The 27800-nt window shown below is 41.1% G+C and overlaps 1 long non-coding RNA gene across 2 annotated transcripts in view; it reads right to left on the bottom strand.

The window, feature by feature from the left end:
* Positions 1-27800, bottom strand: part of LOC113256117 (uncharacterized) — a 102828-nt gene that overhangs the window by 32287 nt on the left and 42741 nt on the right. For both annotated transcript variants that reach the window (XR_003316548.4, XR_006409693.3), the window contains exons 2-3: positions 3061-3104; positions 1116-1217 (exon numbers count right to left, since the gene is read on the bottom strand). This is a non-coding gene — a long non-coding RNA (uncharacterized LOC113256117). The remainder of the gene's footprint in view (positions 1-1115; positions 1218-3060; positions 3105-27800) is intronic.

Below are 27800 nucleotides of genomic sequence, written 5' to 3'. Positions count from 1 at the left end.
CACCACACAGAGAACGCCGCAGGAGCTGGGAGGGTGGACAGAAAGAACCATAGCAGGGAGAAAAAAGAAATGATGGGCAGGTAGGAGAGTTTATAAGATAGCACCTACCTTCCCAGCTCTCAGTTCTAGCCCTTCTCTTTATCCCAACAAACACTTCAATTTAGACCCTTATAATCTCTTACTAGACTATTCCAATAGCCGTTAAATGTTCTCCCTGACTTCAATTTCCCTCTCCTCTACTTTCTCCTTAACAGAACCATCTGAGACTTTTTCCTAGTTCACAAATGGGATGATATCGCTTCAACGACCACCTTCAGTGCTTCCTAATAACGGTAGCGTCAGCCCCATACTCCTCAGCAAAGCACTAAACCCCTTACTGATCTCATCCCAGGTCACTCTCCCAGCTTCACCTCTCAGTACACACCCTCACTCAGCATCAACACTGCAGCTAAAAAGAGCTACACAGCAGGTACTTTCTGGGTTTTTTTCACTGACTCTATTTTTTTTTCTATTAAGAAACCCTTCCGTTGATAGCCAGCTCAGTCCTCCTGGCCCGGACAATATTGACCTGACGCATGAGACCTTCCTTGGTCCTTTCAGTAGGAATTAATTGCTCCTTCCTCCATGTTCCATCAGGTTCTTCAATTTCTTCTCTACTGAATATATATCATACTCTTCCTTGTTATTTGATATATGCCTTAATCTCCTCCAGTAAATTGCAGGCTCTTTAAAAATGTATTCATCTCCATATCCCTTATGGGGCTTATACCCTGCTAGGCATGATTTCAAATGCTGCAGGTGTGTTAGTCATTTTTTAATCCTCCTAATAACCGTACAAAGTAGATCCTTCTTATCCCCATTTCTCAAATAAGTAGAACTAGGTACAGGCAAGTTAGGTAATTTGCCTACCTTCCCGGAGCTAGCATGTGCGGGAGCTGGTCAAACTGACCCCAGAGCCAACGTACTTCAACACTACACTTTGCATATATTTAAATATATTCAAAGAAAGCGTTTAAATAGTTCCAAAGACTAATAGAAAATGCTATAAAAGAAGGTGATAGGAACATCAGTGAGAAACTCAGACTCAAAAAGCCCAGAGAAGTTAAGCTGCTTACCCGAGTTCACACAGTGAGTAACTGGCAGAGACAAAATGAAATCTGGATCTCCAGAGGCTGGCCTAGTGTTCTTTAAACCAGATCATGGCTGCCATGTGGTTCCTGTGGAGTGATTGGACAACAAAAAAAAGAGAAGAGAAACATAATTGAGTCTCATGTAATTGTAAAAAGTAATGAGAAACTCAGGCAAAGATGGATCTCAAGATACTACAAGCAAACTCTAATAAACACATCTCTGCAGACGAATGTTCTTAAGCTCTAAAATGCAAAAACCTAAATCCATGGATCCAAGTAAATGCAAAATGCAAAGGGACAGAACCTAAGAAACAATAGCAAACTCTTTCTTAGGTACTTACCATATGTTGGAAGCTGTGTTCACCCTTGATCTAACTTAATCGTCACAACTAACCCATCGTTGTTATTATTAGCCTCATTTTACGGAGGAGGGAACAGTCTCTGAGAAACTGAATGACTTTCCGAAGGTCACAGAGAGGGTAAGAAGTAGCAGTGGGATGCATATTCCAAATGAGTGTAATTTTTCAGAAAATGAAGTGTATTCCTTGAAGTCCTAAAGCCATTTTGGATTTCAATGCTCTCATATGTCATACACACTCTCTTGCCTTCCAAGAGAAAGAATTGGAATATATTTTAATCTTTTACGTGTTTCCCAAAATCATCATCATGTGTGTCCCTACGTCCCAGCAACCTACACAATCATTGTAAAGAGGCAATTATCCTACAATACCTTTTTAAGGCATGTGTGTCTAGTGTCTCACAATAAAGGGTCTTTAAATTTCTTAGTTTTCTTAGTCCCTTTGCCTGCCTTTGTAGTTTTCCCATCCCTTCTCTCACCAAAAAACAGCAGCTGTTATTTCTTGCAGTTATATGCCTTCATACCACCTCTTCCTGCCATGAGATGGGAAACTTTGTTAGAATTTGGTAGAACTTCAGAGCTTTAAAATTTAAATGAAGGGCTGAGATACTAGACCACAAGTAAAGTTCCTGAGCAGCAGGGAAGCAGCCATGCATTTTCCCCTTACTCATCAAACCCCTTTCTTTAGCTGTATCCTGATTATTTAAATGCTAGACAAATTCTGGGGGCTTGGTGGGAGTTGGACGTGACCAGATAATGTTTCTATGATAGACTTAACAGGAAGAATAAAAATGCAACCATTTTAAAGTAAATATAATAAGATATTCTAATAGCATCAGATTGTAAAAATTCAAATGTTTTGATTCTGTATTAAATATTAGAGAGGCGATATGGTAAGAACCTGGACTATAGACCTAGAAATACCTAAGGATACAATCTCCCTCCACTGCTTTCTGACAATTGACTTTGGGCAAGTTACTTAATTTTCTCTGAGCTTCCATTTTTTATTTTCACATCTTAAATTGTGGATGATGATAACACCTATCTCATAAAATATGTAAAGTACCTGATATATAACAGTTAGCTTTAAAATCCCATATAATAGAGTGGAGATCATATTTTTATTACTTGAACTTAAAATACATTTAGCCTTAAAGTTACATTCATGGTCTAGAATTTATCACTCATAATTATATAGCACAAAAGTTAAAGAATTCATGTGGTCATCTTAGAAATTCTAAAGCTAGCAGAGTTTTATCTTCAGAGTGTCTATATCGCTTGAATTTACCAATAATCATTTGAGCCAGAAGGCTTAAGTTCAGTAGTTTCTTACTAAATATCTGTTGGATGAATGGATGGATGGATGGATGGATGGACGGATGAAAAGAAATACCAACACTTGGACACAAAGTTAATATTTAAAGAGAATGGACTATGGATGAATGCATGTGTTTGTGTGTGTGAGTGTGTGCATGTGTGTGTGTGTGTATGTATCCATATCTGCTAAGAAAATTATTCTAACTAGATTAGAAGCATCATTTAATACAAGAAGATTAATTTAGCAATACCTACCTGGACTTGACCTTGAAGTATGAAGGGTCCTCAGAAACATGGAACTGGAAGAAAGAGGAGAAAGAGCAGGTAAAGTAACAATGGAGGTGGGGATAGCACAGAACCTGGTCCAGCTCCGAAGACTGGCCCGGGGAAAGGAGCTGGAGAGTCTAAGACTTAGAATCCAGGGGATACAGCAAACACAGCACAATGCAGGAAACCATTGCTCCTGGGCGGTCAGGTCTTACAGATGGAGTACATAGAAATGGCCAATTCCAAAAGGAGTAGAGCAGAGAATCTCAGAAATGGAAGAAGACAGTAATGGCAGTCCTGGGAGATTGTCCCATTCCCTACAGAGTTGGGGCCTGCAGTCTGTTGTACCAGGATGGTGCCCAGCCCTCAGAGAAAGAGACTGGAAAGACCCAAACAGGCTGGTATTTGGGGCCAGAGAGCCAGAGGAAATGGGCAGAGAGATACATGGCTGCCACTCTTGTGGCTAAGGCAGAAGCTTAAGGGAACAAAGGTGCCAGACCAGGTAAAAGAGAGAGTAGCAAATAATATATAGCTCTAACCATGTGACAACAAAACAGTTGCCATCCCAGGTCTAACTTAAGGAGAAGATTCAAGGAAGCAACGGAGCCCAGCGTCCATGGCTGGGCTGAGTCCTGGATCCCAGGTCCCAGGGTGAGACTCATTTTCAAGTCCTCCTAAATAGTGAAAATGAGGCTATATGTCTGCCTCACTCAAGATTAGCTTTAGAATCAGGAATAGCTAGTGGAGGGGGGGGGGTGGAGAATCAACAGCCCTAGGTACAAAAAACAGGGAAGGCAGAAGCAAGAGAAACAATGCTGATAATATGTTTCTGTTGAGAACACATTTTGAAAAGCTGCTTGAGGGCAGAAACCAAGTCTTCTTTATCTCTTCATATCTTATGCCACAGTGTCGCAAGGTCGGTGGGCACTATAGCTAACCCTCAGCAAAAGCTAAAACTCATCTGTACTCATAGGTACAAATTAAAACCTCCAGGCACCATTTAATTGTAACGAGCACCGCTCACCTTTTCTGTCCTGTGTGTCTGTAAACAAGTGTGTCCTGCCATATCCCCCTTGCTTCTCAAAAATATTTTCACAGCTTCTAACCTCACGTCTATCTGGGCTCTGACTGCTTTTCAGAGGAAAGTGTTAATTACTTCACAGGATTTATCTGTTAATCTTAAACCCTATTTTCAAAGGTATTTTGACTCATATGGACTAGAGCTCTGAGCTTCTGCATAATTTTCTCCCCATAATAGCTCCAAATTGAATTAAACAAACATTTGCTTAGCCACTACCATGGGGATTCGATGAAAGGATACAAAGGAATAGCAAGTACTTGGAGCAAATATGATTATGACAGGGTCCCTGTCCTCAAGAAGCTTTAAAACAGTCAGAGAAGCAAATACAAATAATGAAATATGCTAAAGCTGAATGAAAAACTACAATAACACAGATGCAGAGAATATGGAAGCAGAAGCAATTAATTCCAACTAAAAGTGTAAATATTACTAATTACAGCATCACCTCCCCTGTGCATTTTCTGGACCCTGAAACACACTGCACTACTCTCTTCTCCAAAACTCTGTAGTATTTATTCCAATCTCAGAAGGAACTTTCTTAGACTTTCTACCATCTCAGTTAGATGTCCCCCACTCTCCAAGTAGTCTGAAAATTGATGGAAGACCTTTGTGTCTCTGGTACATGTCCTTGGACACAAAGGACATTTAATCTCCATTTTTTGAATTGAACAAAAACACACGTGCACACACACAAAATAAATGCCTGTTGTTTGAGGAGATAATGATTATTCTTAATACTGTGATTCCAAAATACTCCCCCCAAGCATCCATGATTAACATGTTGAATTAGAGATGGTTCATATACCACTAGCTTCAAAACAACTGCTTCAGCTATTTTTAATAAAGAAAATTACAAAATCATTATTCAATTTTCTGATGTAGCAGCACAAATAATTTAGGAAAATCTAAACAAAACACTACTTTAAGATATATAATGTAAATATCTCTAAAATGAAATTTCATTTACATCTAAGCATAAAAATATTCAATAAAGTTATGAGCAAAAACAAAAACCCACTTTTTGCAGAGGACAATAACTATATTACGAGATTTTTGGTTACTGGTGTAGACCAATATTTAAATTCATTAAAAAGAAAAGGCAACAGTGTAAGTCATGTATATTAATTAAAAATAATTAAAATCTTGAAATCAGGACCAAATCTGGAACACTGAAACCAATAAATGCATAATTTCCAGTAGAGTATTCTCCTCTAAGTCACAGAATACAGATGACTTTTGAGGTAAACATTCCATTATAAACAGACAAATCTTGCTGACCCTTACCATTGTAAACCTCTTTCCCAGGCCACACTTCCCACTGGGAATCCAAGAGCTGGCATTCAGTTCCGACATCCAGAGTTCTTAGATCTCCAATCTTTACAAGTATTTTCCCCAAAGAGTTTGATAAACAAGGATGGTTGTATAAATTACTTTCCTCTTAATAGACTATGATAGGGCTAGAGGCCCTAATAATCCCATGTTGGAAGAAAAAAGAAAAGAAGGAAGAAAGAAAAGAAAGGAAGTCAATGTGAAAAGAAGGAATTCTGGCAAGAAGGGAGGAAGTGAAGGAAAGAGGGAGGGAGAATGAATTCCATTTTATCCAAAGGATTTAAAATTTTCCTAATGGCTTATAGTAAATTGGGAAAATTTATTCAAGAAAAATTTAATTTTTGGTGGCTCAGTTGGTTAAGTGTCCAGCTCTTGATTTCAGCTCAGGTCATGATCTCAGGGTTGTGAGATCGAGCCCCATTGAGCCCTGCATTGTGCTCTGCACTCAGTGGGGAGTCTGCTTGGCATTCTCTCTCTCCCTCTCCCTCTTCCTTTCCCTTGGCTCTCTCTTTCTCTCAAATAAATATATAAATCTTGAAAGAAAGAAAGAAAGAAAGAAAGAAAGAAAGAAAGAAAGAAAGAAAAGAAAGATTGATTTAATAAATCTTGATAAGAGCAGCAAGAATCCATGGCATTTGAGCTACAACCTGCTCATTCACTCTACACCCAGCTCAGTGCAACAGAAGTTCAACTCTAGGTAACTATAGCCATGAAGATGGGGCAAGAAGGGAAGAAGGGAGGGAGGGAGCATGATGGTTAATTTCATGTGTCAACTTGACTAGGCCACAAAGTGCCTAGCTATTTGATCAAATATTATGCTGGGTATCCCTGTGTGGGTGTTTTTTGGAGGAGATTAACATTTAAATCAGTAGATTGAGTAAAGCAGATTGCCCTCCCTAATGTGAGTGGTCCTCATCTAATCAGTTGAAAGCTTGAATAGAACAAAAAGGCCAACCCTCCCCCAAGTAAAGAAAGATAAAGTAGTTTATACAGTATAGTGAATCTGAGAGTTACACTTGAATGGTTAAGTAACATTTCAATAATGGGAATACAATTTTCATCTTTGTTAAATTGATACTGAAGTTATCACTTATTTTATGATACCATATCCATCCTTTCTTTGTTACTGATTTTAAGAATTAGACTTGATTTAATTCTGCACCATTTAAATCTTCTAGACTCAAGTACTAAATTAAAACCAAGTTCTGCTTAAAACTTTGGTATCCCATCAAACACCCAATAAGGAGGCCCCAGCAAAAGAGAGAACTCAGGTAAGGTGGACCCTTGGAAATGGGGCATTCGTGTTCTACTCAGTCCTGGAAAGATCCCCATCCTTGCTGCTGCATAGAGTGCAGGGTCTCCTGAGATCAATTTGGAGACCTTTTGGAATACAGAATAAAGAACACTAACCCATGGGATATTAGTCTCCTATTTCAGATAAACACGAAGTAGGGAGGTTGCATAGACCCCTCTGCAAAATTCACACACACAAACACACCTAATGAAAAAGTAAGGATTGGATGCCGTTACATGGAGGGCACAAAATGACCATTTGTTTCAGTTGGGGAAATTGAAAGAACTTATTAAAAGATAATAATAAAACCACCCAGTTACATTAAAAAGATAAATATACATTCATGCACTCCCTTAATCCTTTCTCCCAGATGTAGACAAAGAAATGGGAGGAGGTATGAAAAAGGAGATTCCATATTTTTCCCCACATCGGGTCTTTTAAGTTCCACTTGGATCTGAAAGGAAAGGTACGTGATGGGGGTGGAGAGAAGAAGGAGATGAGATTAAAATCAATTTTGAGGAGAACTCCTACAATAGTAAGGTGAAGATCTCCATGGGTCATCTCCCCAACAAAACCATAACTGGTGAAGTTTATTTTTTAAATAATGTAAAGTCTCTGTAAATTGTCCTAATGGCATATAACAAATGGAAAATTCATTCAAGAAAATCTAATCAATCTTGATAAGAACAGCAAGAATCAGTGGCATTTGAGCCATGACCCACTCTATCACCTCACACTCCAGCTCATTTTAATGGAAGTTGTATCATGAAAAGAGCAACCATAAGAGAGCTAGAATGAGTATACTAATACCAGACAAAATAGACTTTAAAACAAAAATATGGTACTAGAGATAAGGAGAATCACTTTATAATAATAAATGTATCTCTCCATCAGTAAGATAAAGCATTTATGAACATATGTGTACCTAACAAGAGCGTCTCCAAAATACACAAGCAAAAAATGACTGATTGAAGGGAGAAATAGACAATTCAATCTTCAATACCGTACTTTCATTAGTGGATACAACAACCAGGCAGAAGATCAACAAATATATAGAAAAATTCATGACACTATAAATCAACTAGACCTAACAACAATAGAACATTCTACCCAATAAAAGCACAATATACATTCTTCTCAAGCACACATGGATCATTCACAAGTACAGATGCTAGGTCTGTATGTTAGGTCATTAAAAAAAAAACTCAATAAAAATTAAAAGATCGAAAGGATACAAAGACTATTCTCAAACCACAATGGGATGAAGTTAGAACTCAATAACAGAAAAAAATTTTGAGAAATTCACAAATATGTGGAAATTAAGTAAGACCCTTCTAAGTTACCCATAGGTCAAAGAAGAAATTGCAAGCAAAATTATAAAATACTTTGAGGAGATGAAAACAAAACAAAAAAGAATATAGCAAAATTTATAGGATACAATTAAAGCAGTACTTGGGAAAAAATGTTTACTAAAGCAGTATCTGGAAGGAAATTATAATAAATGTCTATCCTTTAAAAAAAAAAAAGAAAGATCTCAAATCAATAACCCAACCTTCTACCTAAGGACACTGAAAAAAAGAAAAGAAAACTAAACCTGAAGTAAGTAGAAGAAAGGAAATAATAAAGATTGGAAACAAAATAAAATAAATAAATAGAGAATATAGAGAAATAGAGAAAATAAATAGAGAATAGAAAAACAGTAGTGAAAACTGACAAAACCAAAAGTTGATTATTTGAAAAGATAACAAAATTGACAATCATTTAACCACACTGATCAAGAAAAAGAAGACTCGAATTACTTGACTCATAAATGAAACACAAAGCATTACTACCAACCTTATGTAAATTTAAAGGATTAGAAAGGAATACTATGAACAACTGTATACAATAAATTAGATAACTTAGATGAAATAAACAAAATCCTAGAGAGACACAATCTAAAAAACCTGAAAACAGGGGCACCTGATTGGCTCAGTCGCTAAGCGGCCGCCTTCGGCTTAGGGCGTGGTCCCAGTGTTATGGGATCGAGTCCCTCATCAGGCTCCTCCACTGGGAGCCTGCTTCTTCCTCTCCCACTCCCCCTGCTTGTGTTCCCTCTCTCGCTGGCTGTCTCTCTCTCTCTGTCAAATAAATAAAAATCTTTAAAAACTAAAAAAAATAAAAAACCTGAAAACAGATTCCCCAGTATGATCACTCTTCCATGATATACTACCTGTATGACCTTGGGCAAGTGGCTAACCTCTCCGAGCCTACCTCTCCACCTGGAAGGTGTGACTAATGCACCACCCACCAAGTTCTTATCCAGAGTTCCTGAGATGATATATATCATATCTCCCGCACCTTCCCAGCCTACAACAAGTATTCAATAGCTGCTAATTCTGATCGTCCTTTCTCCCTTCTTCATTCCCTCTCTACCTTTCCTGGTTCAATTTGGATCAAATATAAATAGACTCATAAATAGAATATTTCCATTCTTTGGTTGTTGTTGTTTTCATGAGTGAAATGAGGGAAGTTGGTCAAGTTTTCTTTTTTCTTTTTTTAATTACCAAGCTTAAAGGACTACAAAGTAACAGTTGTGACCAATAGATCACCATTTTTTCTAAGATTTTATTTATTTGTCGGAGAGAGAGAGCACAAGCAAGGGGAGCAGCAGGCAGAGGCAGAAGCAGGCTCCCCACTCAGCAAGGAGCCTGATGTGGGACTCAATCCCAGGACCCTGGGATCATGACTAAGCCAAAGATAGACACTTAACTGACTGAGTCAGCCAGGCATCCCAATAGATCACCATTTTTATACCAATTGTGAGTAATGAGTTTTGTCCTCCTAGAACACTGAGAAGTCCATCAAGAAGAAGTACTATAGGCCTTGAACTCCCCATCTGCAAAATGGAAATAGTTATATTTAACCTACCTGCCAAACAGTATTTTCATAAGAATCAGATGAGTTAGAAAATGTGAAATATTTAGAAAAAAATGTAAAGATATTATACTAACAATCTTCTTTGACCTATCTATATTCTTCACTCAGTGAGATACTGAATTTAAAACAATTAAGAAGTTCACACATCCCTCCCACGTTCCACTCACACCTCCTCTAACTCAAGCCAAAAAAATTATCATTCATTCTTAAATTGAATGAGGATTTTGTTTACTCTTCAGGAGAGTATTGCTGTGTTAGAGCAAGAGTAATAACTCATACACATTCCACCATTAGCATTTCTAAAATCTTCAAAGTTAGAACTAGGGAATTTACTGCAGCTTTAGGCAATGCCGAAGGTGCCCCACAGCAATAATTGATGCTCTGAAAGCACACACGGAGAAAAAAAACCATCTGAATTCTTTCAAGTTGTTTCTCTTCAAATTTATGAAATATTGATAGAAAAATATAAATAGGTATTAATGCTGTTTTAGTAAAGATTCAGTCTGGTGGAGACAGAGCATAATTTATTTCCAGCCTGCAGGATTAACACTGGAGTTGCCACTGATTCTGCATTAATAGTTAGAAATGTGTTTTATTGGTCTCTGTGCTCCAGATTTCTCAGGCAGGAAATGAGCCCTGAGCTTCCAAAGTACGTCTGTGGAGGACACTGCTTAAAGACCTCAACTTCTATAGATCTGTCTTGCTCACAAAATCATAGGCCCGAGACTCCATCCTGTGCTCTTTCCACTATTTTCCATTTGGTTGTGAGTCTTAGAAAACCCAATTGTCTGGGCATATACAGGAAATCTGAGGGTAATTGCTTATGTGGATTCATTAGGTGAAGGACATTAGGGCCACGGTCACTAATTCTCTTGGTCTTACTTCATGATCATGCCGTAGCTGCTAGAGCTCCAGACATCACATCTTTATTCCAGGCAAGATAACGGAAGATAGGGTGTAGAATAAAAGCAGATGGTACTATATATTGTATCAAGAAAGCAAAGACATTCTCTGAAATCTCAAGCAATATTTCCTACTTATGCTTCATTGGCCAGAACAGCATTACATGGCCACCCATAGTTTCAGGGTTGTCTAAAAATGTAAGTGTTTACCTTTGCAACTTCTATGGGAGGAGGCAAGGGGAAATGAGTTTGAAATGCGTAGTAAGGAAGCTAACGCAGCATCTATCTTACAAGCTCTAAATTAATATTTGATAGATGAATGAGATCATCAGAACGGATTCTTACCTCACTGGTAACTGGTAGAGAGTCAGAATTTTGTGACTTCTAGAAGTATTTTTGTCAGATCAAAATCAGGGTTCCCCACATGAAACTATAACTGGGAAAGGATTCTAATATAGATAATATCCTGACACAAAAATTAGACAAATGGATGAATAGATAAGAAAGAGAGGCAGAGACAGACAGAGATGGATGATGGGTGTACAGATATATAATAAAGAACAGATATATTCTTTACTAAACAAAATAAAACCTTTTTTGTTATCCAGCTCAGGCTCCCTAAACCACCCACCCTCTCCCACCCACCCTGCCCCACCAAACATACACAGACACACCAAATATACATTGCATTGAAAGTATACGGGAAACAAAAGTGTGGGAACATTAAAGAGAGCCAGCACACCCCAGACCTTGTGCACGTGTCTCTTTGGGGATGGGGTACAAAATAGACATGGGGAAGATGATTAGGAACTGTATCTATTTGCCTCTCTGCTCCAGAATGTGGGAGATAATTCGCATCCAAAGAAGAGATGAGCTTCGGGACTGGCGCTGGCCTGAGTACAGCAGATGGCTCTGCTCAGCACGAATGGGCCTCATCCAATCTGTTGAAGGCCCAAACAGAACAAGAAGGCAGGAGAAGTTTAGACAGCCTCTCTTGGCCCGACTATATGAGCTGGTCCACAGATCTCCTGCCCGCGACACTCTTGATTCTCAGGCCTTCAGACTTGGCCTGGAATCCACTCTATCAGCTCTCTAGCACCCAAGCTCCAAACTATACCCCTGCCTTTCCTGGGCCTCCAGCTTGTAGATGGCAGACGGCGGGCCACCATTACCACATGATCCAATCCTTGTAATAAATAGAGATACAGATACACATTCAGATATGTGGAGATATAGACATAGATCTCCTACTGGTTCTATTTCCTGACTAATACACTGTACATGCATGATGCTTGAGATGAATAACAGCTCTGGCAGAGTAATAAGGAATTAGGCCCAAATTATGCAAAAGCATCTCAGGTCTTCCAATTGGTGGTCTCCATTCTCAACAGGAGACAATCATCACCACCACATCATTAAATCTCTCACAAGGGAGTTAGGAGAATTCTAGAAGCTCTGCTCACCCAATAGCCTCTAAGCTGGAAGCCGTCACATGCACTGTGTTGACAACTCTGCCAGGTGTACTAGCTCAAAAAGATGAGTCAGAGTGCGGGCCAATTTCAGGACAGGGGCGGTGCCTGTCTTTCTGCCTGAAGCAGCTCTAGCTCTGAGTCCACGCCTGCTGGATCTGGCAGGAGCGGACACCGCTTCTGTGAGACGTCATAAATGTTTGCTTCCCGCTTCTGTCTCTTTAGCGGGGACCTTGCTCATTCCCCAGGAGGCTGTAGACCACTCCTGGGAGGCCAGACACAAATCTGGGACTACACAGAGTTCTCTTTCTTTCTCTTTCTCTCTTTTTCTCTCTTTCCCTTCTTTTCTTCCCTCCTTCCCTTCTTTCTCCTTTCAATTTTAGGTTTGTATTGAGAATCCATACCAGTTTTCTGTGAACTGGCCCTGATCTGAGGCCTAAACTATGGGAAATTCTGATCCAAGCAAACAAGAAAATCTCTGACCAATCAAAATAAGCAAAGCCATATCTAGCCTTTATAAAGTAATCAAAATATGGACTACTTTTGCCAGCAAAATAAATCTCAGTGGGTTAGAATATTGAAATACCTATTCAATCGCCTCAGATAAGGCTCTCCTCCTTTGTGACATGGAACTCACTGCTGTCAGAACTTTGGTCAAAAACAAGTCAGCAAGGTCTCAGAATAGAAGGGTAAATAATGTTAGTTATATCATAAAGGCAGCAGTGACTGGGGATACATCTTCAAGCCTCGATCTGTATGACTGCATTTGAAAGAATATGTGTGTATATGATCTATTTAAGTTTAGCTCTCTTTTTATCGTCCAAAATTTCACCATTAAAAATGCAGTCATTTCATATATGTTGCCCAGTCCCCTCATTTAACAGATAACTATTTCTGAAAGAATTAACATATTAAGTGTCTAAGGAAGCATGAGTAGGCTAAAAGTGAGCTAGAAACTGGAGGTGGAATGCAACAAAGACCATCCCCAAGGGTTTACCCTAGGGTGTTTTTTAATTAGGCTTCAATTTTTGCAAATGAAAAGTAATTAAAATAGAAATCTAGTAAAGGCTTCCATCAAATATTAGAAAAATGAAAAAAAAAAAGAGCATTCACAATGATATTTGATTAGCATTTTCATTACCAAGTTTCTTTATCCTCGTCTACAAATGTCAGCATATAAACTGGGCCTCTTTGGTTTTGCTTTCTTTCATAGCTTCATGTTTTAAGCCCAGAAAATCTGGCCATTAGAAATTTATTTTTAAATGGATTAAGTGCTCTCCCAGGAGCGATCTTTAAACTTTTCCATCTATATTTTGATAAAACTTCACATGAAGTCAATAACAAATTAGAACATAAATATTTAAGCAGCTCAAAGATAAAATGAGAGCTTCTCGCTTTCTCTCTTTTTTATGTTGCTGGTAATGTGCCAAGCAGAGGGGAATTAAGGGTCTTGGGGAATATGTTGAAAGTCTTTGCTTGGGCAAACAAGAAAAACCAAGCAAAAGGTCACTAATCCGAGAGAGGCTGGTGTCACCTTGGAGTTGATCTCATTCACTTCAGGAATCCCTAATATTCTCAAACAGCTACCTAGAAGTCTTTAGTGCAGGAAGAAGTACACTACTAATTTTTCTGTGGAGCTTCAGCCCTTAATGAAGTGTGTGTGTGTGTGTGTGTGTGTGTGTGTATTTTAATGCAGGAAAAAGTGCACTAATAATTTTTCCATGGGGCTTTTGGCTTTAATGAAGCCTTGCTATTAAAACTCCGCTATTTTTTTTTAATGTACAGGAAATTCTATTTATTTTCAAAGGACACCTAAAGAAGAAAAGCGTTCTTCACTTCAAAAGCAAAGCAGATGAAATAAGGAGCAGAAGGAGTATCCCCCATCAAAAGAAACAAAGAATCAGTGAAATGAATGTATGCTAATATATGCAAAGACGATTTCAGGAAGTGATGAACTTAAACAGATAACCCCCCCCCAATACACTACTCATTTGCTAAAAATCGCTCTGAAAATACTGTTTACTGGGATCACCTGTGCATGGAGATTGTCTATCAAGGAATGAATCTTATCTGTTCTGTGTGCCGAGATAAGATCTCCTGCCAGGGAGGATTTTTCTCAAGCTTTCACGGTAATTGTAGATATTTGATTGCGAATCAGAATGTTTGTTCTACCTAATGAACAGAAGCACTGGATTAGTCATAGCTGGTATTAAAAGTTGTTTTTGTTTACAGCGTGGTTGAGACTTTAATATTCTCTGAGCACTCAAAGAACATTCTCAAATGTCATATTTGCAGCACATGCAAATAGTTCCCACTTTGAGTGAGCTGGAAACTAACAAATTAAGTCTCTGCCTGCCTTTGACTAACAAGAGAGCATCTCCACACTGTGCTCTGACTAATAGGCAAGAGTGGGGAACAGTCCTGGAGGCAGTGGTTTGTTCTGATTCACTTCCATTTCATTAAGTCCCGGAGAAGGCATTCGGTGTCAGATCATGTCATTAAGGGTGTACTTTCAGAGGTAACCACGATGTTTTCATCGAGCCAAAGGATAATATCACAAGGGATACTTGTGGGGTGTCCAGGCAATCTCTCCAACCCATTTTCATGGGAAAGCAGAATGACTAGAATGCATGTGTTCATTCATTCATTCATTCATTCATTCATTCGACAAATACTGACTGAGCAAGCGCCAGGCCCTGACCTTGATGTTGCAGATATAACAATCAGCAAGACAAACACATTGCCAGACCGCCTCCCCCGACACATGAGCTGACATTGTCCAGCTCTATGAAACTTGAGCAAAAACGAACATAAAGGCCACAGTAAGAACTGTGTTAATGATTAGCGAAGTAGGGAGTCAGTGTCTGCCTCACAGAAACCAGAATGTTAGCGCTGAGAGAAAAAAAGTAGGACATCTTTGTTACCAAGAGTGATGAAATAGGATCAAAAAGGTTAAAGATCTCACATGGCTATTTTAGTGGTGAAGTCAAGACTAGAAATGAGACTTTCCACTCTTCCTCTGTGGTTTTTACACCACCCGTGGGGCCTCCTTCTCCCGCCCCCCCGCCCCCCACTGTCCATATTTACTTCAGAGAAAGAGAAAGTCTAATTTTTGAATGATGGCTACATAGATTGCATCACGATTTAGTTAATGATAAAAGCAAGACTGCAATACTTCCATGCTTTAAATAACGAATTAGGCTTATCACTGATGATATCTTTAATTATGGCGAGGCAGAACTGGAGATGGTCTAATGGGAAATACAGATGACTTGTTAAAATTATTAACAGAGTTAATGTGCTTACATTTGTTTATGTGTACCAGAATCAGCTCAGATATTTGACTGCAATGACAATATGTGTAAAGATCAATTAAAAGTCATAGAGATGAGATATTGGATTTCCAGCCCTTAATAGGATTTCATCTGCACTTGCTATATTATGTTACACAATTATAATTGAGCTTCCATCAAACCACAGAATCTGTCACCTCACCAATTTGTTTTCCAAGCCCTAATGAAACTTATTTCCTGTTGAGAACGCTTTTAAAAGCAGAACCCTGAGGAAGAAAGGTGGTGCGGGGGTGATAGGCTCCTACTTACTTAGCAAACCCAGGTAAAAAAAAAAAAACAAAAACAAAACGTGGACACAAGTAGAGTGAATCTGACAGCATTAGGAAGGTCCTGAGCAGCCATTTGTTCACCTTATAGAGCACGCAGTGCCCTGGAAAGGAACTGGGAACAACACAGATAACTCCCGCTCACCTGGAGCCCTGACATCAGATTGACTCCCTGCATCGTTCTTTTTAGGTAGTCAAGCTAGAGGCAGAGTCGACGCAGTATTTTCCTCTGGATCTCCCTTAATTTTTTTCCCCCAAATTGAAATCATGTGTTGAATTATAAAACAAACTTCTCTGGAAAAGAACTTGGTGAGGTAGCTTTCACTTGATAAAATGTGAATTCTCTTTCCAATTTTGTTTAGAGAAGCAAAGACAATATCTAGAGGCCATAGTGTAATAAAGCTGTAAGATGGCAAATGTCTGGCATGACAGAACAACGATACTCTTTGGAGAGACTCTCGGCTCCTACAGTAATAATCTTGTGCTCCTCACCCTGGCTTGTGATGGTACAGATGCAAATGAGAGATGGACGGCTTCCTGGCAGTGGAGGGGAGTGCAATTCCTTAGAATTACTTATTTACAGACTGTAATAAGAAACACTAGACGTCACGCGACGTGGCCCTCACTAGGAACCCCCTGCCTGGCAGATGTGTGACAGATCCGCTTGACCATATCCGGGAGCGAGGAGTTCACCTCTGAAACAATTGCCTGACAACTGCCAGGGAGCTCTTCCTCGCTGATATCTGCCTCCTTGAAATTGTCATCCCAGCCCCGGAAGCACCGCAGCTCAGCCCAGGAAGGACTTGCTCTGCACCCACGGGTGACTGACCGATGCATCAGACAGCTGGAGCTTCAGCGCCCCCCACCCCAACTCCTCTTCCTCACCCCTGGGTTCGCAGTGGGGAATCTCTGGGCTGAGAAATACTCGCAGTTCACAGGTCTATGAAGCGATGGGTAAGTTCACAGAACAGCTGTCTGGAGCTTGTCTTGTCATGCCAACATAATATTTTAATAGATGCCCTCTTAGCTGATCACTTTTACAGGAGACAATAAATTTAATCAAAACATTCTTAAAGCAATTCGATACTAAATATTTGAGAATACCTCACATGTCTCCTCTTCAGTCTACGTCTCCTGACTGAACATGCTCAATTCTTCAAAAGAGTTTATTCTCGGTTCTCTAGGAGAGTGTTTCCTGGGGGTACCTAGTTACCCCTCATATACACCTAGTGGTCAAGTCCTGCTGATTGTACCTCCTATATATCTCCTTACCCCCTAGTCCCTCCCCTGGCTACCTCCTCCCCCAGCAGCCTCCTCACGTGTCTCTCTCCCTCTTTCTCTCTCTCTGCCTCCCTCCCTCCTTGCTCCCTTCTTGCTGGGGCTTTAGAACACGGCCAGTGACGCTTCCAAAATATTACTCTCACCATGCTGCAGCCTGCTGGAAACCCTCAACAGCTCCCCATGGCTCTAAGCATGAGGTTCAAACCCTTTGGTTTCTCTAACATAAACTCTTCACAATCTGATTTCTTCTTGATTTCTCTCTTCTCATCTCTCTCCAATCTGCCCCCCTGGAAACATTAGCCCCAGGCATAGAAAACTTCTTTCAGTGTCAACAACAAGCTACACTCAATCTCACCTGCAGGCCTTTGCTCTTGCATTTTCTGTGCCCGAAACACCCTCTGCTAGGTCTTTACCAACAAGCCCATCACCTGGCCAATGCATGCTTCCAGTCTTGGCTTCACTGGCACTTCCTCAAGGACATCTTCTCTGATGCTTAGGATGCCCAGCCATCCACTCCCACAGCTCTTCACAATTCCCCAGGCCTCGTGTTCATCGCACAACTTATTATGTTGCTTTTCTTCCTCACTGAAACATTAGTTCTCTCTGAGGGCGAAGCTCATACCGTCTCGTTTACTATTGAACTCTCAGAGCTTAGTGTGGTGCCTGGAAAATAGCACATGCCTCATAAATGTTTTTGAAGGAAGAAGGGAGAAAAGGAAGGGAGGAGAGGAGGGGGAAATGGCACATGCCATTTAAAATACATCATCCAGAGCTAAGCTCCATATTCTAGAGGGGACCTGCCAAGGCAAGTGAGAAAGGGAGGCCAGGCAGTTCTCTCTGTGGGTCTGACGGTGCCATTCATAGAAGACACAAAGTCCTAAGGAAGCTTTGGTTATTCATTTGACTAATACTTATTAGGCATTATATTATAAAAAATATTTCATATCATAAATACAGTTTATAATTGTGATTTAGAGCCCATTTCAGAACCAGAATGTCTAGTTCTAATCAGAGTTCCAGTACTTACTATGTGACATTGAGCATGTTACCGAACCTTCCTGGGCCTCGCTTTTCTCACCTGTAAAATGGCGATAACAACAAGGCTTCCCAGTATCTGTGATGACTACACTGATGCACATATGTCAAGCTCGCACTCGGAGTCACGCCTGGCCCATAAGTGCTCTACAGGAGCGTGTTTGGAATGCTAGAGATCACCTCACCCAGTGCTGAGCCGGTAAGAGTCTCAACAAACAATACGTGTTTTCTTTCGAGAAGCAGTATCACCACCCTAGAACAGCAAATACAGCACCTGGAAAATGTCTGTTCTCCGTAAAGTCTGTCTACCATTATTATTTTATTTATGTGTTATGTTTACATATTTCTTTCTATTTGCATATACTTATAATTTATATTATAAATTTAACGTTATTTTATATTTATATATTTACTTATTAAATATAAAACATAAATTGAACCATGATTACTGTCTCACTTATGCCTCAGAACAATTGTCTATGACAGAATCAGCAAGAATTCATCTTTCTCATTTTATGAATGAAGAAACCTAGACTCAAGCTTGAGTGGCCCAAGGCTGTAGCACCAATAATTGGTTCCAGATTTCATGCTCTGCTCCTTCCACTTGAAGTCATGACACCCCCAAGACCCAGGACTCAGGTGGGTGCGAAAACCTCTCCCTGAATTCTCACAACCACCCGGAGAGATGGCGGGGCGAGCACCATTTCACAGGTGCGGCAATTAAGGCACAGCCGCTCATGACCTTGCCCGAGGCTTGCCCGCGGGCCAACTGCGGAGCTCGATCTCTCAGTCCTGAAGGCACTGGCCGCCCCCAGCTCGGGCCCAGCACCCCTTTCATAGGAACACAGGTTGCTCCCCAACTCAGAGGCTCCTGTTCAGGTCCAGAGTGCAATTCAGGAGCCCAATTTCACAGAGCCCCTCGGCAGCCTTCAGCCAGTGATTAGGAATCGTGGAGCACAGGCTTCTGTGGTGGGCCTGCTCCCGTGGAGCCTCGAGTGTCCGAAGGACAGAGGACAGGGGGCAAGGGCGACTCTGAAGACACACTCTGTCTTCCTCACCATTTTGCCCACAGCGGACTCTGGCCACTTCCTATACATTTATTGAACTACAATTCTTTAAAGTTGGCTTGTTGGCAAGAATTCAAGTGCGATCTATTGAATTCCTGCAGAGCTCAACCCCCCTGATGTGTGCTGTTTATTTAGGTTCACCTTATCCTTCTCTCTCTTTTAATTTTTAGCCGAAGCGTTGTCAGAAAAGAAACATAACTGATAATACTGAGGGTTCTAGTTGTCTTAAAATGTTCCCTCAAGGCCTGGATATAGGTATGCGCTCAGTGGCTGCTGAAAATATGGTACTATGCCCAATTTGTGGAGTGTGGGGGGTAAATCCCGGTCACTGTGTTTCTATGGTGAACTTAAAATGCTGGAGTGGTATGGAATACACTGTCATGGAAATTGCTCTCTGGCCTCCGATGACTTGGATGGAATCAGGACGAAGACTGTGAGATTTAACAACAGCATGGTTACAACTGTAGTTTAAACCCATAAACCACAAATGCATGTCCGACCGGAAATAAAAAGGATCTGAGCGTTACATCCTCCTAAGCGGATTCTTCCATAGAGTAATGTTGGAGAAGAGTCTAGCCCCGAGTGCTTAACTTTGCAATTCAAAAGAGTTGTGACTTAGCTTCCCTTATATAACATGGGCAGCTTTTCATTATGTTTATTTGATGCAGTGTTATTGAGGCAATATTTCATATGAATAATTCATTTCTACTCCAACTTTATCTAACAAAGTCAAAAGCAGAATCCTAAATTTCAAAACAGATCAAAGAGTTCCTTAAATAAATTGGAAATGCCTTGAGTTGCCTGCCTTCTGAATCTCCCTGTCTTGTCTATGCATTAAGCAAGCACTTACTATGGGCGGTTGGATACTGAAGTTATTAAATGTTCACAGATCTCCCTGCATTTTCTCCAGCGAGGATGAATTTTAGTGCCCCAGTTTTGCACTGTTTCCTCTTGTTCTTATCCAGAAATTGAGTTCTATGAGAGCGAATTACATTCAAGTAATTTTTTACATATTTTTAACTTTGGTTGTGTTTGCCTGACTTTCCGGGGCCACCTCGGCCCTGATTGCCTTCTGTTCCGCTGGGCAGTCTGATGAACACAGCGGGCAGGCTGTGGTGAATAAAATAGAGCAATTACATTTGGATGCTCAAGACCGCCAGCTGCCTGGGGAGGACTCACCACAGCCTCCCCATTGTGGTTATCCTCCTTTCAGATCTTACCAAGTCATGCAAGAAAGTCGCCTTTCAAAATGACTGACATCCAAAGAATTGCCCTGGCTTTATCCAGCCACGGGAGCTGCAAACAAGAGTGGAGCAGTCAGAAAGAAAAATTAAACGTGGAAGAAAAAAAAAGTATTCAAAATCACTGAATCATACCTAAGCACACTTAAAAAAAAAAAAGTGTTAGGTCAATAGGAGAAAAATAAAAATAACTGAAAGATCTCTTAAAACCATCAAAAAGGTTCGCTTCATAGACGACTATGTTCGAAAGGGCTTCAGAAGCAGTAATTTAGCCATCTTACTACCTCCAAAAGACTGGAGCAGGTGGGCATTTGGGGAAGAGTGTGGGAGAGACAAAGGAATACAACCAACACAGGAGTCAGAAGAATCTTCAAATCCTAGCTCAGCCCCTTCCTGTTCATGGGCCTTAGGCAACTTGTTATACATTTCCAGATCTCTGTGATAAAGAAATAATGCTACCTCTTTATGAGATGTTGCTGGAAAACTTTAAAGACATTTATGTTTGTAAAGTGTCTGATACAAAGTAGGAAGTGGTAACTCCCATTAAGAATTTACTCTTCAGATTTATAAAAGATATTCTCCCCGGACTGTTAGCTGATCAGTACTACATGTTGAAGATGAAGGGAAATATCTGCTCCGGACATGGTCCTTTGGTCAGGTGATCTCTGGAGTAGACCTTGATTAGGCACTCACCCCCGCCTCCTATCGGCGGAGCCTGCTTCCATGATGGAGGCTTCAAATGCCTTCTCCCCGTTTCCCATCATCCTTTGGGGCCAAGCGTCCCTGAAAATGGCGGGGCCCTTCTTGGAAGGAGCTTTCACTCTGATAAAAGACAAAGAACATGAGAAAACCCCTTTTTCACTCTCTAACCCTTCTGCATGTAAGAATATCCTTCAAGCTGCTGCAGGCATCTTAAATCTTGAGGAAACTGCTAAAACAAGATTCTGGTCTTGCTCACTAGCATTACAGAGCTACTGAACTAAGCCAGAATGACCTAGCACCATGCTCCTTGTCATGTGAGATAGTGAAGTGCTTTTAGCATTTAAGCTCCTCTCATTATTTATAACTGAACGATACCCCTCTTGTTTTCTTGTCTTCCCCCAGGGCACAGAGAGACTCTCCATTTTGTCCTTGAGCAGTTGAGCAGGAATATGGAAGTGTTATTCAACATAGGTTCATCGTTATGAATAACACTAATCAATTTTCAGAGAGGGTGAGTAACTCACCCAATGTCACACAGCCAAGAACAGCAACAAAAAATTGAACCCAGGTGTGCCTGCTTCAAAGGCCAGTCTTTTCCAAACACTACTGTTGCTACACATGTATTTGTTAGCCATTCCAATAAGAAATATTTTAAGTAGGCAAAGTTCCTTTTTCTTTTCTCTCTCTCCTTTCAGTTTATATTCTGAGCTGCATAATCTCGCAACTCCCAAACTTTGATGTCCCTAAGCAAACGCAAACTCATGTTCTGAAACTTCCCTTTTTCCTCCTTCCTATCAAAATTTGCCTGTTCTGGGTTCCATTCTCTCGGGAGGCCAATATGCTTTATAAAGTTAAAGCTAGATTATCAGTTAAGCAATCTTCTTTTCATAGGAACCTGGGTTGGCGAATGCCTTCAATGGATGTTTTCAATGCTCTAGTAGATCCAAAGCTTATCCTTTCATGTCGCAGGGTCAGAGAGCTTCCTCATGCACAATAAAAGTTATTGGGGGGAGGGAGGCGGGAGGGGGTGCATGCCTGGGTGGCTCAATAGGTTAAGTGTCCAACTCTTGATATCAGCTCAGGTCATGATCTCAGGGTCATGGGATCAAGCCCTGAGGCGGGCTCCATGCTGGGTGTGGAGCCTGCTTAACGTTCTCTGTCTCTCTCTCCCTCTCCCTCTCCCCCTCCCCCTCCTTCCCCTGCTCTCTCTCTCTCTCTCAAAACAACAGCAGCAACAACGACAAAGTTAACTGGGGTATGGAGCATGATTAGAATTCATTTATTCCTTACACAAGTATTTATTAAGCACCTTACTTACCATGTGAACAGTATTCCAGGTGCTAGGGATATATTACTAAACAAAACAAACAAATTCCCTCCCTTTATGAAATTTAAATTCTAGTTGGGGAGAGGTCATTAAAAAATATGTACTATTTAAGTGGTGAAAAATGCTATAAAGAAAAATAAAAAAAAATAAAGTAGACTAACAAGGAGATTGGTGGGGTAGACTGTCAATGAGTGATCAGGACATGCTACATAAAGGAAAGGATGTGAATGTTAACAGAATGACAATATAGAGGTTGTAAAATGGGAGAGAAAAGATGGAGGAAACCATAAGAAAGCTATTACCTCTTCCTACAAAATGGAAAATCAAGAAATACTGCTAAAACTTGATTGAACAAAGAAGAGGAAATTAACTATGTTATTGAAAGTTACAGAGATGATCAGTAGAAACACTAAAAGTCCTGGAGGAGAAAAGGTGGGAGAAGGAACAGTGCAAGTGAGCTAATTCCTCATTTTTTATTTCCAGGAGTCAATAGAAACCGCTTAATTGGGGAAATAGGTTTTATCTCACATGCTAACTTTCACTGATCAGTGGGCTGCCTGGGGCTCTCCTGAGTAGAACTCCACACATAAGATCCAGCTCTTTGAGAAAGTGTGCTGTGATCGATTAATTAGTGCCGTCTGCCATGGGTACAGAAAGGATCGATGACCAGCACATAGGCCACTTGGAGCCACACTGGGTCACCTGGCAGTGAGATGGCCGAGGGGAAGGAGAAAGCGACAGCAGCTGTGAGAACAGGTTATATCAGAGTAGGAGAGAGAAACTTGATGGTGGGGGGCTAGAGATATGATGGATTCCTATGTCATACTTCCAGTATGGACTGACAACATTCTGAAACGTACAAAGGAGACAATCTATAGAGAAGACTGACAAAAAGAATTAACTTTCCAGCTCTAATGTAAGAGTTGGGTATGCTAGATTTCAAATCCTGCCTTCCCCAATCCTTCAAAAAGAATTTAAGCCACGGAGTTTCTAAGACGTGTGCCTTCCTTGGCTGGATTGTATCCAGTGACTCATTTAAAGTCAATGAAATGTATTTTGGGTATTGGAAATCTTCAGTGGAGAAAACTTACCGTTGGTCCAATAAAGCCCTCCCTGCTGTACCAATTACCTAAACAGAGGAAGCTGAGATACCAGGGTCCCAGCTGTACCATCACGCCAAATCCTGGGAACACAAACAAAGCTTGAAATCTTGTCTCTAATTAAATCATGTGGAGTCTGGTGACTTTGCTAGCCTCCTGCTCAGAGAAAACCATGTGAAACTCTGAGCAGGCTCCCCTGGTGGCTAATGTCTCTAATAAAGACATAACCCCCAGCCTGTGTCTGTGCTCCCCAGGACTAGCACCAAATGAAGAGGATGGGGACAGTTGTGGTTATCAGAAGGGCACAGTTAGAGAGCTGCCCACTCACCAAATGGAGGCACAGTGAAGCTCCTTGTTCCTTTGACACTCCAAGTCCTTCTCCACCTTTGTGAGAAGCAGCCCCCAGTGAGGGGACTATTGCAAAGAACCCTACACTAGAGTTCTCATTCACACCCCAGCTCTGATACCTTTATTAACTCATTTAACCAATATTCTGTTCAACTCTGTGCAGAATTATAGATGACCCAGTCACTCCCACTCCACTTCCCCAGCTTCTGCCAGGATGGATAGCAGGGCATCTCACTCTACACGGTTAATTTCAGCAAGCCTGAATTGCTTCATGTGCGAGCAGACAGGCTGCCCTGTCCCATTGAGGGTCCCATTGCCCATGTGGGGTGATTAGAGGAGCCCTATCCCCAAGCACTTCTCCCACTTGGTCCAGGAACCCTAAAAATGGACACTCATCTCTTTAGATTCCTTACTAAATGTTCCTATAGAAATGGCTTGACACAGTTATCAGCCATTAACACCTTAGCATGACACGTTTCCAGATGACAGTCTACTGTGTGCCGTGGGTTATGCTAGGTGCCTTATATAGAGTTTATCTATAATCCTGAAAACATTCCAGCAGGGTCTAACCATCCAACACACACACACACACACACACACACACACTTGTTTTTTTGAGATTGAGAGAGAGACAGAGACAGAGACTGGGGAGAGGAGCAGAGGGAGAGGGAGAGAGAGAATCCTAAGCAGGCTCCGTGCTGAGCACAGAGCTTGACATAGGGCTCAATCTCACGACTCTGAGATCATGACCTGAGCTAAAATCAAGAGACAGATGCTTAACCAACGGAGCTACCCAGGTGCCCCAACACACACACCTTTTGAGAACCTATTATGCACAGGGCATTGTACTCAGGTGGAGGATGGTTTTGCATGTGATAGATAAAGGTAAATCATATATGGCCCTGAGAACCACTTAGTAGGAGTGATAAATATGTACATAAACAAATATAATACAGTGTACAGTGAATTTATTGCCATGACAAAGGTACAAAGTATTATGTTTGGAATTTAGATGTGCTAAAGACCAGGCTAGCACCTAGTCATTCATTCAACACATACTTATTGAGCACAAATAGACCCATTCATATGAGAGACCACGCAAAATCAAAGATTTTAATGTAAGAACAAAAAGAGTATGTATAGGATATGTATACAAGTTAGGGTTAAAGAAAAAGGATATGAAGAGAACCATAAGAAATTCCATTTAGGATGGGATGCATGAAAGTGGGAAATGGAATATAAAATTAGAAAGATTAAGAGGGGTCAGTCAGATCATGGAAGATTTTATATATCATGCTAGAGAGTTTAGACCTTATTCTACAGTCAGTAGGGAACTGGAAATTAATATAATCAAGAATCTGCTTTGTAAAGATTAACCTGGCAACAATGTGTGGAAGCATTTAAACTAAAGACAAATAAGGCAGAGGCAGTGAGGAAATTACCAAATGCTCTAAGTAAAAAGGAGTAAGGGCATGAGCTGGAACATTTGACAGTAGAAACAGAGAGGCGGACAACTGCTGGCATTATTGGTTCTGAAACGGGTAACATGAGCTCCTTAATCCCAAGTCCTGAGTCATATTCCTACCAAGTAGACTGCACAGCTCTTAGCACAGAGTAGGCACAGGATAAATGCCAGAGGTGGATAAGTGGATGGGTAGAGGAGAGGGAGGAATTAAAGATGGCTGATGTTTGGACCTACATGTCTCGCAACCTCTTTGGAACAGGTTTGGGAAAATGAACTATGACGAATCCCTGTGTGACTAAGAGAGATGGGGGATTAGAAACTATCTGGATCATGGGACCTGGGGACAGTATGAGGGGCCTGGGAGTTTGGCAGGAGAAGGGCAGATGCCAGGAAAGGAGAACAGCAAGGGGCTGATTCTAGGCTGCCTCTGGGATAGGCCATGCAGATGTGACACCCTACGGTTTTGGAGGGTGGCTGATTCCTTCAAAGACCATTAAGTGAAAAGGACGTTGATAAACATTGCATCAGAACAAGTCCTACAATGAGACACTGGTTACAAAGACAATCATAGAGAATTCCAACAGACCTGTACAGGAATTCTCATTTTGCCACTTACTCAACCGGGTCACCTTATTAGAGATTTCTAGGTCTTGATTTTTTTTCATTGATAAATAGAGATAATCTTACCAAATATGGTTATCCAGAGGACGGAAGAAATGGCAGCTGTGCACCAAAACTCTCACTTCCCAAAAACTTGCATAGTATGAGTTGTTACTGAGAGAAAACTGCCCAGCTAGGCACTGCATTTCCTAGACCTCTTGTGGCAAGTATTCCATGTTTTGGACAATAGAACGTGAGCAGGAATGACACATACCTCTTATGGCCAGGATATTTTAAGGGGCAAGTAAACCTTCTCTACTTGCTTTTCCCCAACCACCTACTGGATACAGAGGATCTTGCAGTCCTAGAGAATGTGGATCAGCACCACGGACAAGGCCTTGGTGGCAAACCATTCTGGGGAGGAAAGCTGCCCTGGGACCAGAGCTCTGGCGTTGGAGGGCTGTGTGGACAAGAAATAAGCCTCTTTGGTGTTGAACCCCTGAAAGTTTGTGATTTATTTCTTATGGTAGGAGGCCTCATGCCCACAAATGCAGCAAGGATTACAAGATAAATAACAGGAAAAGCATGTAGCCCTCTATCTACTCATGGTAAGTACTCAATAAATGGTAGCCAGGAAAAAAAGAAGAGAAAGAAGAAGGAGAAGAAGGAGGAGGAGGAAGAGGAGGGGAAGAAGAGGAGAATGAGGAGAATAGAACTTGTGATGATGAGCAGAGTGAGTGGCTCACCCTGAGAGAGAAGCTCTAGGGAGCGCTGAGATCTGTAGGGTCTTGCTGTTCCTTGTCTGTTTATTTGGGGCCTGAAGTTCAGCTCTTAACCTAGTAGAAGCAAAGATACCTTTCAGGATCTAAAGAGAGGAACACTTTCATAGGAATGAATGAATGAATGAATGAATGAATGAATGAATGAATGAGAGTTCATGGGCCTCCGGAACCCTATATTTGTACAACCCCCCCACAGACACACATGGGCTCCCCCCTAATCTCCATTCCCACATACAGATGCTCACCCATCTCCCCACCCTCAATCGATGTTAAGAACGCTTTGCTTGGAATTTGGAACTGCTGACAACCTCCTATCTCCTGGCTCTAGGGCCCATTTGCCAGGCCTCTTTTCTGTGATAGGCAGAATGATGGCTTCTTGAAAGATGTCCACAACCCAATCCCCCAAACTTGTGAATACATTGCCTTGCCTGGCAAAAGGGATTCTGCTGATAGATTAAGTTAAGGATCTTGAAATGTAAATATTATCCTAGATTATCCAGGTGAGGCCAATGTAATCACAAGGATACCTATAAGTGAAAGAGGAAAGCAAGAAGTTCAGAGCAACAGAGAAGATGTAACAGGGGAAGCAAGGTCAGAGAATCAGAAAGAGATCTGAAGATGCTATGATGCTCGCTTTGAGGATGGAGGAAGAAGCCAGTAGCCAAGGAACAGAGGTGCTCTATAGAAGCTGGGAAAGGCAAGGAAACAGATTCTCCCCTGGAGCCTCCAGAAGGAACCAGCCTGCCATCAGCTTGACTTCAGTCCCACGAAACAGACCTGAGACTTCTGACCTCCAGAAACAGAAGAGAATATCTGTGATTTGAGGCCACTGTATTTGTAATGATTAGTCACAGCAGCCATAGGAAACTAATACACCTCCAAGGAACCAGCCCCAGGGCCTGACTGCTGGGCTCCTCCCCACCTTGGTTTGCTACACTGGTCACATAGAGATAAGAAGCCACTCTGGGTTTTCAAGCCCTAGTCCCTAGAGAAGAGGAGCAAGTCCCAATACTGATGTGCAGAGCCTCTTCACAGTGCAGCTGTCCAACTCTGTGATCCAGCCATTATCCATCATGGGCCAAACCAACCTTGACGGCACTCTAGATAACACCAGCTCTATTAACTGGGAAATAACTTCTCAGCAACCTAAAGGATTTCAGTCATCAG

Source organism: Ursus arctos, unplaced genomic scaffold (assembly GCF_023065955.2).
Source record: "Ursus arctos isolate Adak ecotype North America unplaced genomic scaffold, UrsArc2.0 scaffold_21, whole genome shotgun sequence".
Taxonomy (NCBI): Eukaryota; Metazoa; Chordata; class Mammalia; order Carnivora; family Ursidae; genus Ursus; species Ursus arctos.
The sequence above is the reverse complement of the archived record's forward strand: the minus strand, read 5'-3'. Positions and strand labels throughout refer to the sequence as shown.